The sequence below is a fragment of the Silene latifolia genome, chromosome 9, assembly GCF_048544455.1.
Source record: "Silene latifolia isolate original U9 population chromosome 9, ASM4854445v1, whole genome shotgun sequence".
Taxonomy (NCBI): Eukaryota; Viridiplantae; Streptophyta; class Magnoliopsida; order Caryophyllales; family Caryophyllaceae; genus Silene; species Silene latifolia.
In genome coordinates, this window is record NC_133534.1 from 210,793,918 (window position 1) to 210,808,931 (window position 15,014).

General features: G+C 37.2%; 1 non-coding gene across 1 annotated transcript; it reads right to left on the reverse strand.

Annotated features, from left to right (window-relative positions):
- Positions 1–11,350: 11,350 nt before the first annotated feature.
- Positions 11,351–11,457, reverse strand: LOC141603301 (small nucleolar RNA R71). Its single transcript, XR_012525186.1, has one exon. It is a non-coding gene; the product is annotated as a small nucleolar RNA R71 (small nucleolar RNA).
- Positions 11,458–15,014: the final 3,557 nt, after the last annotated feature.

Sequence of the window (15,014 nt, forward strand, 5' to 3'; positions counted from 1 at the left end):
GACTCTTCGAAGAGGGAAAGTTACATGTTTTGGAGGGAAAGACTTCACAATTTTGGAGGGAAAGTTACAACAACGGTTATAAATACGACAACCGTTGTTATATAATTCCCTCCAAAATTTTGAACACTTTCCACAACGGAGAACACCCAACAACAACGGCTTTTAACCGTGGTGAATACTTTAGACAACGGTTTCATTAAATAACCAAACCGTTGTAAATACCTTCTACAACGGCCGCTTTAACAACGTCCGCTTTTTGTTTTTACAACGGTTTTTACCCGTTGTTATAGCCTGTATCTGTAGTAGTGGTTGATCCATAAAAGCACTTTAATAAAAGGGTTTTATAAGTCGGTTTTAAATATATTCTTGACGTAAATCTTACATTCATAAAATATAATAAAAAAAGATGGGATTTACACCCTCAGACTTACATGTTTGACGAAACGTGATTAACTAAGTTAACGCTTTAGTGATTGCTCGACTCGAATGTATGAAGAAAGTGCCCTCGTAAGAGGATTTAGATTAAGTTGATTGATGTGTAGTGGTCAAATTGGGCGGTCATGCAACGTGACTGGTACTCAGAATGATCTGAGCTTACGTGGTCGATTGATCAAGCACGTAGACGTCAAAAGCTTAGAGCACGGTCTTTGAATGCAAAGGGAGAAGAGAAGGGTGGACACTCGCGTGAAAAATATGTGGAACGAAGGTCCATATTTATACTAGAAAATATGGAGAGTTATGGAATGACTCAAACTTTGGAAATAAATCACGGAAAAATCTGAAAACAGGCAGAAATGGGCCGGGGAAGAGGCGCAGTAGCTGCTGCGACCCTTGGAAGAGGCGCAGCATCTGCTGTGGAAGAAAGAATTCCGCGTTTCTTTTATGGAATTGCGGTGGATCTCTACTTCCTTATTTCGTAAAATAAGATTTCTGGATATATTTTACCAAAAGATATAAAAAATTAATTTATGGAATAAATATCCTTAATATTCTAGGACATTCCGACTCGGCATTTTTCAACGGTTTATTAGAAAATGAAGCGGTTTTTTACTCGGACTCCAAATAAACTCTAATTACTGTCAAAACGACCGTATTGACGCGTAGATGACAACCAAGACGTAGACACAAGTATTTGAGCTATCACTTGACGATAAACTTACGGATTGTCACAACTCGTTCCGCGTACCAAACATGCGGCCAATCATCACTGGGTGGTTGGCGGGAGGTGCATAAATGAGGTATCTACAAAGCCCCCATTTTGACTAAGGCTTGGACAAGGCGAAAGTCAAACTATAGCCATCAGGTGAATCGAAGATTACAAGCTGACGACTATGGCGAACCGAAGCGACTCAAGGGGTCTGAGCCAAGGAACTGTCGTCGGGAACATTTTAGAGTCTGTCGACTATCGGGGAGGATCGTTTAAAGTCCATTACACTACGTAAGGAAGCTCGCCAGCCATAAGAAGAAACCATACCCGAGACTCCTGGGCGAAACGGGACTGAAAGCGCTTCGACAAAACTTTTTGGTCTGAAAACCACTTGGTGTCTGAAAGCAGGAGGGTCACAAGGATTCTGAAGGAATGTCTGAAACAAATAAGCGTTGAGAACAGCAGGACGTCAGCAGAAATTGTTGAGGGAAATTTGCTTGTGTTTGCTTCCGTCTCTCGAGAAGTGCAATCGGTTGTCATGAACTCTCGCTGGGAATAATAAGATATCGATGAAGGTGTGTCTCAACACCTTGGGGAATATGCTCGTTGTTGCAAACGAAGTCCTGATTAACGATCCTTGTTGGGAGATAAAATACTGCGACGGTTCATAGTCTGATTAGGAAGAATGTACGGACTGATAAAATACTGCGACGGTTCACAGTATGCTTTGGAGAATGTACGGGCCCAGACAAAATAAATGCCTAATAGACCAAATATAAGACCTAAGGCCTTGGAGAAGAGGCGCACAAAAATGGACCCACAAATAACTAACTCATAACGAACTTTTGAAAATTGAGCTAGAGGGAAGCTGGGGAAGAGGCGCATCAAGAGCTGTGACTCTTGGAAGAGACGCAGCAGGTGCTGCGTCCTTTCCCGAGTTCACCCGTGTCTGAGTAAAAACTCGCAAAAACCGTGTTTATTTCATAATTAACAAAACACATTTCTATCTTAAACTCTCTCAAATTCCAACCATTTTCCGCCAAAATTTGATCAGTTCGTTCCATTAATCATGGCTAATAGTAGTATGTGTCGTATTCTTGCTTTTATTTCTTGTATTTGCTTGATTTTGATCGAAAAAATTAGAGTTTTCATACCCAAAATATCGAAAATTTGGGGCTTTTCCCCCTAATGGACTTGTCTTGTAAAATTGATATTAGAAATGAATAATTGGCAATGTTAGGAACATAACCATGTATTCTTTTTGAATTTTCGTCAAGCATTGAGCATTTGAGCGAAATTGAGACGGTTTCTCATCTGTTTCGAAAATTGCTTCGAAAATGGCCTTAGGATTGTCAATTTTTGATGAAATTTGGTTTTTGGAACCCTTGTGCAACGGGTAAACTTCTTACCATGTCGTATTTTTGATTTGTGACAACTTTTTCAGGACACTTTTCTATGGCATAATCGCTATTATAGCGAAATGCTGCAGAAATTTCGACTCAAACCCGTGGCTTGGCTTGAACTTAGACTTGACTTTGACCCAATCTACCACCTGAGTGGTCGGGTTTTGATGTGACTCATATTTGAGCATATTTAGTCCCCAAATTAGCCTCGTTCCTATGCTTTTTAGTGCATAATTGAGTCATCTACTATATTTAGTCTTTCGTTTTGTATATTCTTTGAGGTTTTGATCCCTTGGTAGGAATGGAGTAAGAACCTTGCATTTTCATGGCAAAATGGAGCTAAATTGATTGAATTCAATGACCAAGCATCAAAGGGAAGACAATGCTAGAAGACCCATGTAGATAATAAAGTAAATTGGGCAATAATGAAAGGATCCTTGCATCTCCAACAAGATCCTTGAGGATTGTTGAAGAAAGAAAAGAAGTAGTGACTGCCCAACAATCCGAGCGTCGCAGTGCTCGGGACAAGCGTCCAGCCTTGCCACAATTCGAGCATCCCGTGACCAAGACGCTCGTCTTGGTACCTGATGAGCCGAGCGTCGCCTTCCCAATCCGCTCGGATTCCTCTCCAGTGTAAACCGTCCCTTAGCCAAGCCGCTCGGGACGAGCGTATTTCTTGAAGACTATGAAAACTGATATACGCATCTTTTTCGAGAGGAGCACTTCCTCAACTTTTCTTAAGGGTCTTAATCGTCATTTAAGCCCTTAGTAACCCTAATTTATGTACCTAATCCTAAGTATAAATACCAAATTGTACTAATTGGATTATCATATTCTTCTTATGCATTCTAAATCTCATCTTAATCTTGTAATCAACTCTTAATTTATCATTAATACAAATCTCATTTCTTAATCTTTGCTTAATTTCTATATTGTTCATCATTTATTTGGGGTAATTGAAGATTATTTGGGGTTTATTTGGAGGATTGACAACGTTCCATCAATCATCAAGTACTTCTATTATTCTTTGCTTTATTAATAGGAATCATCTTTATAGGTATAATTCTCTCTTAATCCTTTTTAATTATTGTTAATCATCTTCATTTGTTCGCTAGTAGAAAAACCCCCTATAGTGGTGGTCATAAATGACCTTTTTATGGCGGTTTTTACAGATTTTGGGTGCGCCGTATATCACGGGGTTGTTTAGACTTTGCGGCGGTTATACAACCGCCACTATAGCTTATCTATGGTGGCGGTTTTTAAACAGAACCGCCATTATAGGCTTATACAAAACGATAGTTGCTAGATAAGAACCGCCACTGTAACTATCTATAGTGGCGGTTATTGTTTGGAAAACCGCCACCATAGGTATTTCAATAATATCATTTCACTGCTACATGTTGTCTATAACGACGGTCGTTTTAACAGAACCGTCGTAAAAGGTAAGCATAACGACGGTTGTCGTTACAGAACCGCCACTATAAGAAAACCTATAGTGGCATTTCTAACTTCAGAACCGCCACCAAATCTGCGTATTTTTTAAAAAAAAAAAAACCGTAACTAAATTTCTGCAGCAACGTACTATAAATTTGACGATCCAAATATCGAAATGAACAAACAATACATGCACAAGAATGAAACCAACTACCAAAAACTTTGCATATCATCCGATACAACAATATTTTCGGTATTCAAAAATTATACATCGTGTTTAAATAATCACATACACATCTTAGTTAATAAACTAATGAACATTACATACTCCCTAAACCGTTGGTAGCCTACACCTTTTCAACATTCTGCATCTCGTCAATTGTATCTGCAAAGATATATTTAACAAAACCAATAGTAAGAAAATCAAACTGAACATTATAAAACCAACGTCTAGCTTTGCTAACATCCTTCATCTCGTCAATTTAAACCCCATCTTTCAGCTGAAATAATCAAACAAAACATTAGTAAAACCTGAAATAATCGCACAAAGTGCCTTGTTTCAGCTGCAGCATTGTAGCAGCTTGTGTTGCCTAGTGGAAAGTGATCACCAATTTAACTTAGAGAAATGGTAATGTACTAAGTAATAATGTTAAATGCAAATTATCAGATACTTGTTAACATACTAGACGACTTTCATCTCAAGTCTCAGTTGGACTAAAATAATAAAGAATGCACTACATGCCCGACAGAGTTTTCGACCACAAGATAATTTAAACTATTAGGGGGCGTTTGGTACGGAAAAGGGAAAGAGAATGGAAAAAAGAAAGAGAAATGAGGGGAAAGGTATGGGTTACCCTTAGATTATATTAGTTGTTTGGAACAAGAAAGGGAAATTCAATTCCACCGTATCCACCACCAACACCACAAACCACCTTATCCCACGCCACCACCACCATTAGGCAATTCACCGTCGCCGCCCAGTAGCCGCCTCACCGTCGTATTGCCGACCCCAGTCTACCACACCGCCATACACCCTTAACCTAAACCCGAAACCAACCTAAAAACAATTTCCACCACCCACGAAACTCCCTCCCTCACCGTAGTAAACACCAGATCTGGTGTTTTATTGTGGTTGGCAGAGGCTACGACAGTGTTGGGGTGTCGGAAAGAGAGGTTACCGGCGGGGGAGGGAGTTTCGGTAGGGTGGGATAGTTATTAAAGGTGTTGATGTGGTGTTTAGTGGTTGGGGATGTGGGGTCCGAATGAGTACGCCGGTGAGTGGGCCGGAATGATAAGGGACCGCCGACGTTGCTGGTGGTGGTTGTGTCGGTGTGGTGGGTGTTGGTGATAGTGGTTGACGGTGGGTGTACGGATGTAGTGGTGGAAATAGAGAGTAGGAGGGAAAGGGTATGGGCTTACCCTAGGGGGGTAGGGGTATGGATGTGGATGGTTTTGGAGGTAAGAGAGGGTATTGGTTACCCTTTGTTTGTCTCAAACAAACAACAATAAAAGGAATCACCCATTTTAATTCCCTTTCCCTTTACTAAAGCCCCTGAACCAAACGCCCCCTAATGTTTCCACGTAGAAACAAATTCATTAATGCTATGTTTGGGAACCTTGAATTGGAATTGAATTATAGAATTAAAATATTTCAAGTGTTTGGGAACCCCTAGAATTTGGAATTGGAATTGACTCAATTCCTTATCAATTCCAAGCTAGTTAAAATTTGGGCTTCTCAAATGCCTACCATATACTAGTCATTTCAATTCCATGACTTCTTACGTTTTATTTTGTGACGCATATTTCGTCACAATATTTTTATTTATGATATTTTTTCCGATCGCAAATATTTTTCGAGACAATATTTAATTTTTTTTCAAATATAAAACATCCAACGGTCTCGACCCATACCCGTCTCGCCCAAATTCAGTTCCAATTCCAATTCCACGGGTTTCCCAAACGTAATTTTGAAATTGGATTTGGAATTGAATTCAAACATTTCAATTTCTACAATTGAAATCATGGAAATGAAATCAATTCCGTATATCCAAACACTACCTAAGGGTTTATTTGTTTTTTACTCATGACATTGAAGAGGCAGAAGTCAAATGCTTCTTCAATGGCACTCAAACATCAAGCATACACCTTGATACCAGAATTCAAAAGCCTGGAACATAGTAATAGTGCTATACGTAAAAGTTCTTGAAGAAAGCATAAACATTACCTGAATGCCACAACCTCGACAAATTCTGCATCAATCAGAAGCGTTACACATGTATTAGCAAAATTGTGATGCGCCGTTTCAATGTGAAGTTTACTAGAATTCGTGATGCAATTTTGATGACTCTCCATTCTCCAAATCAGGTAAGGTTACTATTATTAGACTATCCCCGCCTGCCAACACATACACTACCATTGACAAGAGACTAGGGATATAACAATATAAAAAAAGTACCTATCTATAGAGAGGATAAAAGTGTACCTTGAGGAGAGAAAAACTGATAGGTCGTCGAGGATTGGTGTTATTACTAAGTACATTGTGGCTTGTATTGCCTAGTGGAAAGTTTGAATTATAGCACCACATACCACATATATTCCCTCTCAGAATAAGTTGAATTTCTATCAGCTTACCCCTGAAAAATGGAAGAGATTCAATAACATTAAACTCATGTCAATATATGCATAACACATATATTTCCTATCAGAATAAAATGAATTATTATCAGCTAATGAAGCACAAAATTAATAAATCAAAAGCAATTGAAACCAATACTGAGGTAGTGTATATGACAGTTTGTGTCCCACCACTATAGATACTGCTTCACCCTAAAACCAAAGTCTGAAACAATCAATAGTACATCACACAGAGTATGAAGCAGGAAACCCAAATTTATCATCTTTTATGAAGGCTGATGTATATGTCTGACCATGTCTCCTCTGCCGCACCTCTCTTTATTCTCTTCTTGATAGAGTATCTTGCCTCCCAAAGATTAATTGTAGAATCCCAAGAACCTGAACAGACCCGAATTTGCAGCGAGTGATAAACAATATTCAGCATATACTAATCATGTACAACTCCACAGTCAGAATCATACAAAAAATACTAACCTATCGAATTATGAACCCTAGAGTAGCTATCAACCCGGAACTCAAATGCAAGCTGATAACATTTGTAGAACTGGCGAGTATGAAGTCAAAATACGAGGTTATTCTTGGTTTTCATTTATTGTTTTCAGGAAAAAAGTAACCTTAATTTTAAAACTATTTAACCTTAATACCATTAACAAATGAATCTAGAATATAATTAACTATTGAAGCAAGTGAAATGAGAAAAGAAACAAAAAAAACTATACCTGTTAGTGTTGAAGGAGGAGTCGTGCGAGTTTGGGGCGAGATCGCCGTCGACTGGCCTGGTGAAGGTGAGGACGGTGGTGGACACAAAATCAATAACGATCCGGGTAAAAAAGAGTGAGCGCGAATCCATATGAAAAGGATTTGTCGGAGGCGAGACTGAGCGACGGTGGTCGGAGAATCATCAAGACTGGTCAGCGAGTCGATATATTTCCATTGTAATCCTAGTCTAACTAAACCAAGATTATTTAATCAATTTCTCATACTAGCACAAGTCCTTATTCAATTCTCATAAATATTTTTTAAAACAACCAACAACTAGTAAAAACATTATGCAAATTATACAGCAACAAGAAGAACTCTGCCAAAACATCACACCATGCACCATCTTTGCTTCTAAACATATAGTATCCTATAAAAGAGTTTAGAATAAGTTATACGGATTCACGAGACAAACCTTAATAGAACTAAGAGAAAACAATTCGTTGTCAACATAACCATCCTGCATAGCATCTATCTGCATTCCCGTTGCCTTTCGTGCTTTGTCCTGAACATATCAACGAAACAAAGCACTATTAGGCGACACAACATGTGGATTATCTGACATTTACGAAATTTTTGAAGCTTTGTATCTTCTTTTATATCTAAAGCTATTTTCATGAAAGTAAATGCAAAGAACTATTCTGAACAATAACATAGTACAGTCAAGGTAACGATTTGCATGACATATATATATAAAATAACACATAAACGTATAGACAAAACCTTAGCCCGTCTTTTAGCTGAAGAGATGGCTTTTCGTATAGCAATCCTCCACCTTAAGTAAATATGTGAAGATCAGAACACCTCACTATTAGAAAACAGACTTAAAGCCTCGGAAAAGACAACAAAATGAATCATTAAAATTCAGAAACACTAAAATGGGAATGATAATTGATGCTCCTTACTTCAAAACATCCTTGAAGTCTTGCTTTCCTAAGACACTATGGTCTTCACATAGGGTAATAACCTGACAAACACGAAAAACATGAGAAATCTAGGTCGATAAACAGGTGAAGGGGGAAACAGTGTTTTAATGTTAGAAAATTGCCTCCTCTGTAGTCAAAGAATGTTCTTTCAAAGGTAAGCTTGATGAATCATCAAAGCTTATAGGCGTTATTGTGCCAGCATCTCTACAGGATTATCCGACCACACAAAAACAGCAGCATAACGGACTTGACACCTCTCATTTTGTATCTTCCTCATACTCTTTCTACCACTATATTCAAGACAATGAAGAGCGAACATCCCTTCACATTGCAACTCTCAACTTCAACTATAAAGCCGTAGAGATGCTAATACATTCGTATCCCGATTGCACGGAGATGGTGGACAAAAAAGGGCAGAATGTGGTGCATCTTGCAGCTAAATATATTTGAATTAGAACAAATATTTGAAGCATCTGAAAAGGGGCTGCCACTGCTACTTACCAGCCTCTTTTTCAACTCTAAAATGTGATAAACCCATCCTAGATTCATTCCCTTCAACTCCTTTAACAACCTCGATCAACACAGAACAGCTCGACACAAAACAAGCCCCCAAAACGACTCATACCAAAACGAAAACGAGGCAGCAAATACATGACTTTAAACTCGATATTTTACCAACCTAAAACAAGTATTCCATTCATAAAAATATAGATGCTCCTTTGTATAACTCAATAATACAATAATACAATAATACAATACAATCAATTTTATGATGAGTTCGAAATATGGGATTATCTGAGTGAAAATTGGAATTGATGATTGAATAATAAAATAATACAATAAAACAAAAACGGTGGCAAAGTGTTGTTGCTTGTGCGGTGTAGTCGGAAATAACATGGAGATTGATCGAAATTGATGATTAAATTGAGTCGAAAAATAGAGTTACCTTAGTTGAAATCGGATTTGATGATTGAATTGAGTCAAAAAAGGTGCGGTAGCCGGAAACAACAAGGAGATTGGCGGTCGTCGTGGGCGGCGTGAGAAAAGGAAGACGACGGTTGGGGTTGATGCTTGAATTGAGGGGAAAGTGAGGTCTAATTTTGGTCGCTGTGGAACTGAAGAAGAAGAGATGAACATTATAGAGCCGTGTAAAAGGGTTTTGTTAATTTTGGAGAGGGGGTTTGGTTTTTAATTTTGGAGGGGTTTTTAATTTTTTATATTAAAGTCGGTTTTAATTAAAAACCGACACAAAAACATATAATGGCGGTTTTTTAGCCCAAAAAACTGTAACATAGTATTAACTTTTAGCGTCATTCTTAACGTCGGTTGTTAATATAACCGCCACTAATTAACTTATGGTGGCGTTTTCTATTTGGAACCGCCATAAAAGGTTCCAGTTATCACGTCGGTTCTTATATAAACCGCCACAATAGACTTCTTATTTGCATAAAAATTGGGTTCCCTCCAATTTATTGGACTTTTCACGTCGTTTCTATTAGAACCGCCACGACAACCACGTCGTGATAGGGTTTTTTCTACTAGTGGTTCATCATGTTTTGCCTTGCTAGTATGATTGACAACCTTGTTAGCATGTTACACTTGATAACGATTGAGTAGTTTCCTTAACTAGGGTTAATGGGGAATTAGGGGAAACGAACATGGGGATTGATTCATACTTAATCTAATATGCTTTCATAATTAATTTGCTTGCTTGTTGTGATTTCAACTTATGCACATGTTATGTTTGATGAAATGTGAGCCTATGAATCCTTGTATGTTTTACCCATCACTTACTTTTTCAATGAGACTTGTAAGACATAAACCAACTCGAGTCTCATTAGACCATGCATATAGTTGGATAGGGAGGATTAAGTCGACTTGTAGGTGTTGTACAATCTAATCGATTCGGCTACGGGACCCAAACCTTCCTAGGGATTGTAAGATATACACTAACTCGATCCCATCACAACAATAATTGCTTGCATCTAGTAGAAAACATGTTTGTATGATCAAATCCCATGAATCCCCTATGAACCCATGACACCTTAGTGCTTTTAATCAATTGTTTACATCTCATTTTAATCATCTTGCTTATTTTCATTATTTTGTTTGCATTGTTATTTAGTTTAGTTAATCTCCTACCTCAACCCAAATTGTGACACCCTTAGACACAACCATTTGCAATCGAAAATCCTACATCAATACCCGTCCCTTGGGATCCGACCTTTACTTACCTCTTTACTAATAGTAGACTAGTTTGTGAAGTTATAAATATTGTTTTGGTCTAGGTAACTTTTGACGACGAGTAACAAAACCGACGAACCAAAAATGGCGCCGTTGCCGGGGACGATGTTAACCTGATTTGATTTTCTTTGATTGTTCTTAGTTGTGTCTTTCTTTACCTTGGGGAAGTCAAACTCCTCAAGGTTTGTTCTAATTGTTTTTGAGTTGTTTGATATTTTGCATGTCTAGGAGATCACAAGGTAACTTGTTACCCATTGATCTTGAAATTGGAATAACTTTGACCAACAATAGAAGACTTGCTAAGAAATACTTTGAGAGGTATTGGTGAGATTGTGGACATTCAACCAAATAACATTGAGTTCATCAACCCTTTTGCAAGAGAAGGAGAGGATAACCCAACACATAATCAACCCTAAAATCAACCCACAATGCCTAAATTTTCATCACATTCCGTACCAACCGAGGAGAACCTACCAAATGGTACTCCCACACCACAACATTTGACTGGTAATTTCATCGCAAAATCCGCATTTATCCAATTAGTCGAAAGAAGCCAATTTGGGGGGATGCCTAGTGAAGACCCTCATTCTCATATGGAGACTTTTTGTGACTATTGTGATGCGATTTCTCAAACCGGAGTTACTCAAAACCAAATTCGATGGGTCTTATTATTTCCTTTTTCTTTGATTGGTACCACAAAACAATGGTTGAAGAGCCTTGATAAGGCCACTCTTGGTATTGACTCTTGGAAGAAATTGGCACTTGCTTTCTACAAGAAATTCTATCCTCCGGAAAAGACTAACATGCTAAGAGCCCAAATCACCGGGTTCAAACAAAGGGACAAAGAATCTTTGTATGAAGCTTGGGAGCGATTCAAGGGAACTTTCTGCTCATGTCCTCATCACGGACTTAGCGAGTGGTTCTTGGTACAATAATTTTGGAATGATCTTTATGAAGACTCCAGAAACATTCTCAATATGGGATCAAATGGTATGTTTACTGAAGTTGACGAAAATCAAACATGGAACAAGATTGAGGAATTGGCGGTCCATAACTCACAATATAGTAGACCTCAAAAAGCTACTAGAGGAGGAAAGCATGAAGTGGACTCTATTACTCAATTGGGTGCTCAACTTAGTGCTCATATTGATACCATTAATTTGAAGTTTGAGAAGGCTATGGCTAAGCTCGAAGAAGCCTCCAAATCTAAGCAACATGTGAATGCCATGGTGGCATCTTCATCAATTCCAAGTGGAGTATGTGAGAGTTGTGGAACTTTGGGACATGACCAAAGTGAATGTAGGGGAACAAGTGAACAGGTTAATGATTTCCAAGCATACAAGAGTGGTACCCCTTATTTCCAACTTTTGCAATGAAAACACCAAATTCCATCCCCACCTCTCATACAAAAGCCAAAATGTTCAAAACCCTGAAACAACTTACACCCCACCTCCAATGAGAAACCAAGCTCAAAGACCCTTTTACAATCAAAACCAAACTCCATACATTCAAAAAAATTACCAAGGTTTTGATGTTCAAAAATCGGTCCTCCAAATGCAAAAGAACCAATAAGAGTTTTTTACTCAAATGCAAAAGGATAGCCAAGAAAAAGACATCACCATCAACAACATCCTAGCTCACACAAATATGTTGGAGACCCAAATGTCTCAATTGGCATCTTCAAGTTCACAAAGACAAAATGGGCAATTACCACCTCAAGGTAATCCCCCAAGATAAGAATCGGTGAGTGCCATCCATTTGAGGAGTGGTACAAGGTATGAAGGGCCGAAGAGGCCCGTTGATGAAAATGTTGTGAATACTAGTGACAAGGAAAGAGTTGTTGAAAACTCTAAAGGAGAAGAACCCACCATTCAAGAAGCTTCAAAGAAGGATGAAGAAAAGGCCAAAGAGAAGGAGCCTATTGTGATTAGACTTACTTTTCCAAGTCGTTAAGCTAAGCCTAAGTTTGATGACCAACTTAGAAAATTCATGGAGATTGTCAAGAACTTGGAAGTCTCAATTCCATTTACGGAATTAATCAATCATGTTCCGGCCTATGCTAAGTATATGAAAGATATTCTTACAAAGAAGAAATCCATCCGGAAGCTTGAGACTATTGCTTTCACCAAAGTGAGTAGTGCCATCCTACAAGGAAGTTCACCTCCAAAATTAAAGGATCCGGGAAGTTTCTCTATTCCATGTACCATTGGCGACACCACAATCAACAAAGCTCTATGTGACCTTGGGGCAAGTGTGAGTGTTATGCCATATTCGGTAAGCAAGCGGTTAGGAATGGGAGAACTTATGTGCACTAATATCACACTTCAAATGGCGGATCGATCTACGAAGACAACTTTAGGGGTATGGGAAGATGCGCCGGTAAGAATTGGCAAATTCTTCATCCCGGTGGACTTTGTTATTGTTGACATGGAAAAAGACTCCAACATGTTGGAATATGTGTCCTCCGACAATAATACGATCACAACTGTCAATCATGATGATCACATGTTTAAATCTCATTTTAAGAATACACGTGGGAAGTAATATTTTACTGTCAACTAGTCCACACATATCGGTAATGATTGGCTGACTAGAGTTTCACATTACTGTCGTGCGACGGTGGTGACCAGTTGATCCCCTTAGGTCATACCTAAAGGGTGACACTCTTAATTGTTTATTTAATTGATCGTATGTCGATACGAGTTAATTAAATTGCTTAAAATTGACAGACGATTTTGGAAGTAATATTTACGTGTCTTATTGTAATTTGATTATAATAAGATATGGTCTAATTAATCGAATTGTTTTATTACTTAGATGAAATTATTGTTTACGGAAACAATCAAAACGGAATGAATAAATTGTTATAAATACAGAATGTTGTAGTTTATAATTCGGAAACACTTTTTTCGGTACAAGTAATTATGAATTACTAGGTTATTTTAATAAGTGACATATTTCATTTTTAATTGTTAAAAATACATTTTATATTTATAAGATGTCATGCAATATGTCACATGTGACATATTGACAAAATCACAAATAAAATGGACTCATCCATTTTATGTGTGTGTCTTAAATAGAGGGGGTCTTTTAGAGTTTTTATTGTGTTGTATAATAAGTGGAAAATACAATAATAATAACCTAGACCTAGCCTTGCATGCATAGCTTTATCTTGGGAAGAAAAGGAGAGCATGCACTGGGCTTTCCCCCTCCCCCATGTCCGGTTTTTCCATAAGAAATAGCAAAAAATTTTTGCTTAATTTTTACTCTTACACTACTATATATGCTAGTGTAACATTCATTCAAAAATATCATCAAAAGTTATAGAAATATAAGAGAGAAAATACTCCAATTCTCCCCTTCTCTTGGTCGAATAAACAAGAGAAAAATAACAAGTTTTTGGTCAATTTTTAGTGAAGATTATTATTATTCTAGATCAAGTAATATTAATTTATTAAGAGGTTATCTTGGGTATAAGTCTTTGGAAGGGATTCTAAACTTGAATCCTTGTTCATCCAATATTAGGAAGCTTAAGAGCAAGTGAGTAGGAGAACTCACTTGTGCCCAAAATCCGAAACTATCATAGTAAGGATTGATGATTTCTTCTTTACTTCTATTTATGTTTGCATGCATAAGATTTGTAATTATTGTATGACTAAATAATTTGTCACATATATGAATATGTAAAGAATAGGAATTAGTGAATCCTAACAAGTGGTATCAGAGCGCCTTAGGTTGTTTGCAAGAAATTCGGTTTATTGTTTTTCCGAGTTAATCTAATTAACAAACAAAACTTATAAATTTGTGTTAATTATGACATATCACGAAATTTATTTGCATGTTAAAGTTTCTGGTCCCAAAATGTATTTAGGATATTTTGGTTTATTTATGGATTTTATTATTCATTTTATATAATAATGGCATTAAAATGTGATTTTTATGATAAAAATGTCATTTTTGGACTAAAAATAGCTAAACTTTGAATTTTCAGTGGTTTTTGGATATGTTTTCAATATATTATCTACTGATGGCCTGTAAATTTTCATGATAAAATGAGTTGTTATGCTCGAAATATGGATTTTTCAAGTTAAAATCGTATTTAAATGGGTAAATAGGTTAATATGAGTTATATTTCGAATCTGGTCATGGAAATTTAGTATGTTGTCCCCTGCAATTTTACAAGATGTGTGTAAAATATTTGGCTATATTGAAGTCTTTATGCATGATTTATGAATTTTTGATGAAAAATCACATAAATAGTGTCTTTAATTAGTAAAAATGCTAAAACATACTTCATGACTAAGGAAAAACGTCACATGTTGCATTTTATCATATATTTCAGATCTAAAAGTGAAAAGTTGATGAATAAAATTTTTCTCATTTTTTTTAGGATCATAATTGTTAAATCCGATAAACCGCAACATTGTTTTTCTCGATAAATTCTCGAAATTTTTAACCTAAGTT